A 6,003-nucleotide genomic window follows, 5' to 3' on the forward strand; every position below is an offset into this window, starting at 1 on the left:
GTTGTTTGTAAAATTTTAAAAAATATACCCTTTCTCAACACAAACACTTTGTTGCAAGAAATAAAAAGTTTGCCCCAATAAGTTTTCCACAAAAAAATATTTTGGCGCCCTACTTCTCTAATGTTTTTTAAGACAATCTTTATTATTTGGCTTCAATAAGGAATGTGCCCCATTTTCACCCTAATCCTTAGAAATCCCCCTGGCACCTCATTATGTTTAGTACATATAATAGTAAACTTGTTTTTGATTTTTGCCGCTAAAATAGAGCTATACGGTTCATTGCTTTCGATTGTAATAGTCATGGAATGTTTTTTACTTCATTATTGTTATTACTGGATTCAAGTGTGACTGAACTTACTACATGAGAAATGCTAGACCTAAAGAGAAATAATAACATGATGTTAAAAAAAATTAAAATCAATAATCATACTATACCATATATAAATAAAAGTTGATACTTACAAAAAACCTTATGTCTCATGACTTTGACTTAAATATATACTTTTTTAACAATAACCGTTGAAAATCCCAAAAAATTCAAAAAGAAGAAATTATTGTAAAGTAATTTTCTTGAGTTCCACCACCACGAATGACTTCCAAGCACGGGTCACCTGCAAACCATTAATTTGGTTTAGAAGAAAAGAAAGATGCTACAAAGTCTCCAAAACAGGTAGCAAGGTGGTGGTACAACAAAAAATTGTCCAATTGGTGCTATTACATTATCATATTTTAAGTGAATGAACAAGAATTCAAAGCCGATCATTCATATATTCGAATTTCTCACTTAATACTATGACTCCAGTCCATCTTACCCATCATATTTGGACTTGTAAAAAAGTATGTGCTCTTGAATAAATAGAGACGGCCTGCTAACCTGTGTTGCATGAGTACTTCGATGGCGTGTCGGATATTGACACTATTCAGATACAATACCATGTTTATTGGTGAGTGATGACTGTGAGTTTATTTCTCTTACACTCCTCTCTCTGTTTTATTTTTTATTTTTTAATTTTTTTTTTGGGTTCTATGTTGTTCACTACTTCTACTTGACTTGTTGATTGTTGAATGTTGTCTGAAATTGTGTAACTGTGCTATTAGTCATATTAATAAGTAATCACATTCACATAAAAGGCAATGTTTTTATTATTATTTACGAGTTATGATTTAAGTTTTATGAGTTGTTACGGAGAATTGTGATTTGTAATTAATAATTTATGTTTTATGAGTTACAATTATTGATTTGAGAATTTATGTTTAGGAAATTAGGAGAAGCGAAAAAAGTTAATTGAGAAGACGTTGGGCTCAATTCAACTTACCAGTACTCTTTTTTTAATCAATTCTAAATGAAAAATAAATTGGGGCATTTTGAAAGGGCATTTTTCTGCTATAAATCTAATCAAGAGTGACATGTGTAACAATATGGAAGATGACTAGTTGAATGGTAGTTTACATGGAGAAAGATGTTTTTCAAAAACTTGAGAATGAGGAAATATTGCTACGTTCCCAAAATATGAGACCCCATAGAAAGCAGTGCTCTAAGTTTATAGTCATAGAGTAAGGTTGTATCGTATATTTTTTTTAGTATTTTGGGTTGTATTAAATTACGTTTTCAAGTGTATAATTTTTAAGTTTTAGTGCATTTATATACATATTGAATAAATTTTAATATTATTTAATCAAATTTTAATAAACGACTAGGCTATTACGATCATTGATTGTCAATGGTCAACGGTCGGTAGTCAAGCTCCGTCCCAGATGAACTTCGATGCTGGATTCTCCCCTATCTGGTATACCAGTTCTGTCTCTCCTGTCTTTGCCTTGTGACTTGTAAAATGCCTAATATCAATTAACAATTCCAGAGTTAATGGTGTGCCTGAAAACTTGGGGCTTCACTTAAATTAAAATCACATCATGATAGACTTGCATACTGGATCCTCATTGTTATTGTGATCGTTAATCAGAGAAAATAAATGGCAAACAACATCATTTTTGAGTTTCATTTTGGATCTAGGAAAGCTTTGTCATCAAGTATTATTTCCTCACACCCCCCTCCTCCCCGAGTTCTGCCACAAATCTCAATTATCTGTCAGACTATTTCAAGATTTTCCTTTCCGCCACTCTGTTAAATCCAAGTTTGAATTTTTCACTTTATTTATTTTTTTTCAATTTTTTTATTTTTTATTTTATTTTATTATTATTATTATTTTTTGGCTACTGCACAAAGATGTGCATATGTGATGGTTTTACAAATCTAATTACATATACATATTATCTGCCCAGCGCTGCTACTAATAAAGATGATTGAGAATTAATTTCCAAGTTATTTGGAGTTATGGTAAGGTGTGGACAGCTGATGAGAAACTGTTTGATGCAATCACTGGCCTGTGGTGTTGTTTACTTCTTTCATGTTCCCTGTTGTATAGTTAATTCTTAAAGCAAAAGCTTTTGGTTTATCTCTGACATTATTGGGTTGGAGTGTTTGAGTTCCCCCACTATGACCACCCTGCGTGAGTGGATAAGCCACATATTTTGTAGAGATGAAAATAAAGTGCTAATGTGGCCTATTCTAACTATATTTTTTCCTGGAATGTTAAGTGGTAGTGGACCAGCATACGTATTTTTCACAATAGAAGCTTTAGCTGATGGAGGGGTAGCTGTGGGTCTTCCTAGGGATCTGGCACTCTGGCTAGCTTCTCAAACCGTAAGCCAATGGATATATCAACTTTATCAAGCTATATAATATGTCCTGTGTAAGCTTATTATTATAACCTATTCGAAAGCATGAAATTGCTTAATGCAATATTTCATCTTGTTTTTTGATTTGGATTTAGAATGTCTTCTAACAGACCCCTCACATGTAGACTAGATATATGTTTTTCATCTCAGTCGGGACATGTGCTTGCTCTTATCTAAATCTTTTGGAGACAATTTGTTTATTCAAATTATGTCTTCAACATATTGTACTTCACAATTCTATATTTTAAGGCATCAAAACTTCATTCAGTCAAAGCTATTAAAGTGTCACAGGTATTGGGAGAAGCATCAATGACAGTGGATACAGGAAAATATCCCGGTCAGCTGAAAGATGATGTTTCATCTCCTGGAGGGACAACTATAGTTGCGTTCATGAGATGGAGAAGGGTGGTTTTTGGAGAATTTTAATGAATGCGGTTGTTGCACAGCTGAGAACCTTCTAACAACTAGTTTTGTCATAATTATTGGATTAGAACTGTGGTATCTACCCATAAACAAAATCATTTCCCAAACTTATTTCCCCAAGTCCTTGCACTATTGGTTTTTCCTTTCATAAGATGTCAACTCATCTTGAACAAGTGATATTAACAATCGTGAATAGTTAATTGACTAGAAACATTAATTTGTCCACCCTTCTCTTACTTTTCTTTCTGAAACTACGGTGCTGTAATTGAAATCTTCTGGGCAAGGCAATTCAGCTAACATCTTGAGGATATAGTTTGTCTCCGGATTCTTAGCATTCAAAATATTAATTCAAGAGCTTATAACCATTGTTTTCAATCTCTACAATTAGATAAAACATTTGTTATAAGCCCACTTAGATAGATTTGTTACAATAATACAAACATAGATTGATACAATGAATACAAAAACATCAAACCTCTCTTATTTGGAAGAGTCGAAACACATCTCAACTAAAACTTGAACAACAGAATTTGGTGCACGCCTTTACCTAGGAGGATTCATTGCGTAATAGGTCTATAGAAAATTCAAGCAAAGAAGAAAAGTAGCAGCGAGTAAGGCAATAAGAGTCCATGGACTGTGAAAGTAAGTGTTAATTAATTCAGTAATCCATGTTTTTGCCTTGTTGCTGCAGTGCTTCTCAATTCTCATCTTCACATCATAAAAAATCCAGTCATCTTCAAGTCCGTAATTGTCAATCTCTTTGATTAGTTTCATAAGTTGTTCATCAGTATCGAGGGTGCTAAAGACTATCTTCTTTTCTCACAGTTCTTTCACGTCTTCAGGTTTAACAATGAGAGACTTCAAGAAGTTAACATGACATTATATAATATTGCCAATGTGGCGATGCCTCATATGCAATCATCTGCGTAAAGAATGGCTTGGAATTGACAGTGAAAACCAAACAGGGAGTTCAAGTTGCCCATAATATTTGTAGGATTGTACTTAATATTCTTTAAACAATGTGAACTAGGCTTCAAGTGGATGCCTTTCGCTTTAAGATCACTGACTGAACGAGATTGACCATTGTGTTTTCTCCAAGGGCACCATAGACATTTACTAACAGGCTGTTTTTCTGCATTAACCAAATCATCGACAAGTTCTTCTCCTGCATAATTCTTAGACATATATTCTATGAGCGGCATCCAGAAGGAGAAGTGGTTGCCTTCTATCTTCTCCAGGAATTCTTGTTAGCCTCTTTTCCCCAAAACTCGCTGTACTTACGAAATCACAAATTAACATAGCCCCTTCTTCTCGTTTGCCATATATTAATGTGGTCAAGTGCTTAATAACCCAGAGTGGAATTTGATTCTCAAGTAAAATCAGATCCTGGAATGCAAATATATATAAAGCCATTCCAAGATGTTGACAGAAGTGGACATATTTTTTATCATCTCCCACAAAAATCATCGTAAGATATATAGGTAAAGATGCATCTAGAAGCATCATTTCTCTTAGTGCTCGATCATCATATTCATCTCTTGAAACCCCAACGTAACAATTTCTAATCTGGTCGATCACTTTAAAGATCTGGCAGTAGAAGAATTCTCTGTCTTTGCCGCTGCTTGAAACAAAGTCTGCGAGGACTTCATACTTGAGATCTTCTGCCATGCCAAGTTCTGACGAGCCATGGTAAGAAGGTCCAAAGGAAACAATCTTAGGTGCGTAGTAATCCTCTTCTTTGTGTTTCTTGAATCCCTCCTGGCATTCTATGTATTCGGCGACCATCGAAATACAGATGATGATCTTCATCTACTGTAATTGTACATTCAGTATCTCCACTGTTGTTTGCTGAAGGGTTCTGGTCTTCCATTACATTCAAGAATTGAAATTTCCAATTGCCATACGGTTGCTTTATCACAATTGATGCAAACTGCACAGCATTTTCAACTCTCTTAATAATTCGAGTACTGGGCCACTTTTCCTTTACATGTCAACTTTCACACAGGACAGACCAGATAACTATTTGAACTATTGACAGCTTTTTTCCATGCAATATAAAGGTTTTGATACTCAATAAATTCCAGGCTATGATGTTAAACATTGGAATTTAACTTCACAGGCCTCAACCAATGGTGAATAAATTACCAATAACCAAAATAGCATATGATTTTTCAATTACTAGATAAGTATAGGATGAGGACAAGCTTAATAGCATCCAATATATCTCTTAAATAAAGAGCTATATGCGATGTGAGACAGCTTTTTGTTAACCTCTAACCTCGTTAGATCAACTCATAGGATGAGAATGAAATATAAAATTCCAGTTGCTATTAGAAGATGCCTTTAATTATTGGAGTACAATATGTCATTACTTATCTCATGATCCATTAACATCATACTTTACCAAATTTAATATGATATATCTTAAAATAATACAATACTTTTTAAACTTAATTCTTTGCTTAAGATGAAAGAAAAGCATAACAATACTACAATAACAATTAGGACAAACAGGAGCTCAGCCTGGACCGCAGTTGATCGCACTCCCCCCAGAACTCTATTTTTGGGATGTTTGCCCCATTTTAGAAGAAATTGTTTAGGCCAATAAAAGAGGGTTGTACTATAGAAAAATAGAGAGAAATTGGAGAGAAAAATCAAAGCAAAAATCAAGAAAACTAGATTTTGAAGATTTGGCTTAGGAGAAAAAGATTTTTGGTGCAGGATTGTTAATTATTTCCTAGTTTTTCCTTGGAAGTTGATGATATACTCTAATTTATTCTCCCATGATGAATATTATTTCCTTTAATCTTTCAGTATTTTACTTTTATTTCATCCATTCTTGTG

The 6,003-nt window shown here is 33.8% G+C and overlaps 1 pseudogene; it reads left to right on the top strand.

The window, feature by feature from the left end:
• The first annotated feature begins 951 nt into the window (after positions 1-951).
• LOC111399884 lies at positions 952-3,162 on the top strand (annotated as a pseudogene).
• Positions 3,163-6,003: the final 2,841 nt, after the last annotated feature.

This window comes from Olea europaea, chromosome 9, assembly GCF_002742605.1.
Source record: "Olea europaea var. sylvestris chromosome 9, O_europaea_v1, whole genome shotgun sequence".
NCBI classification, from domain to species: Eukaryota; Viridiplantae; Streptophyta; class Magnoliopsida; order Lamiales; family Oleaceae; genus Olea; species Olea europaea.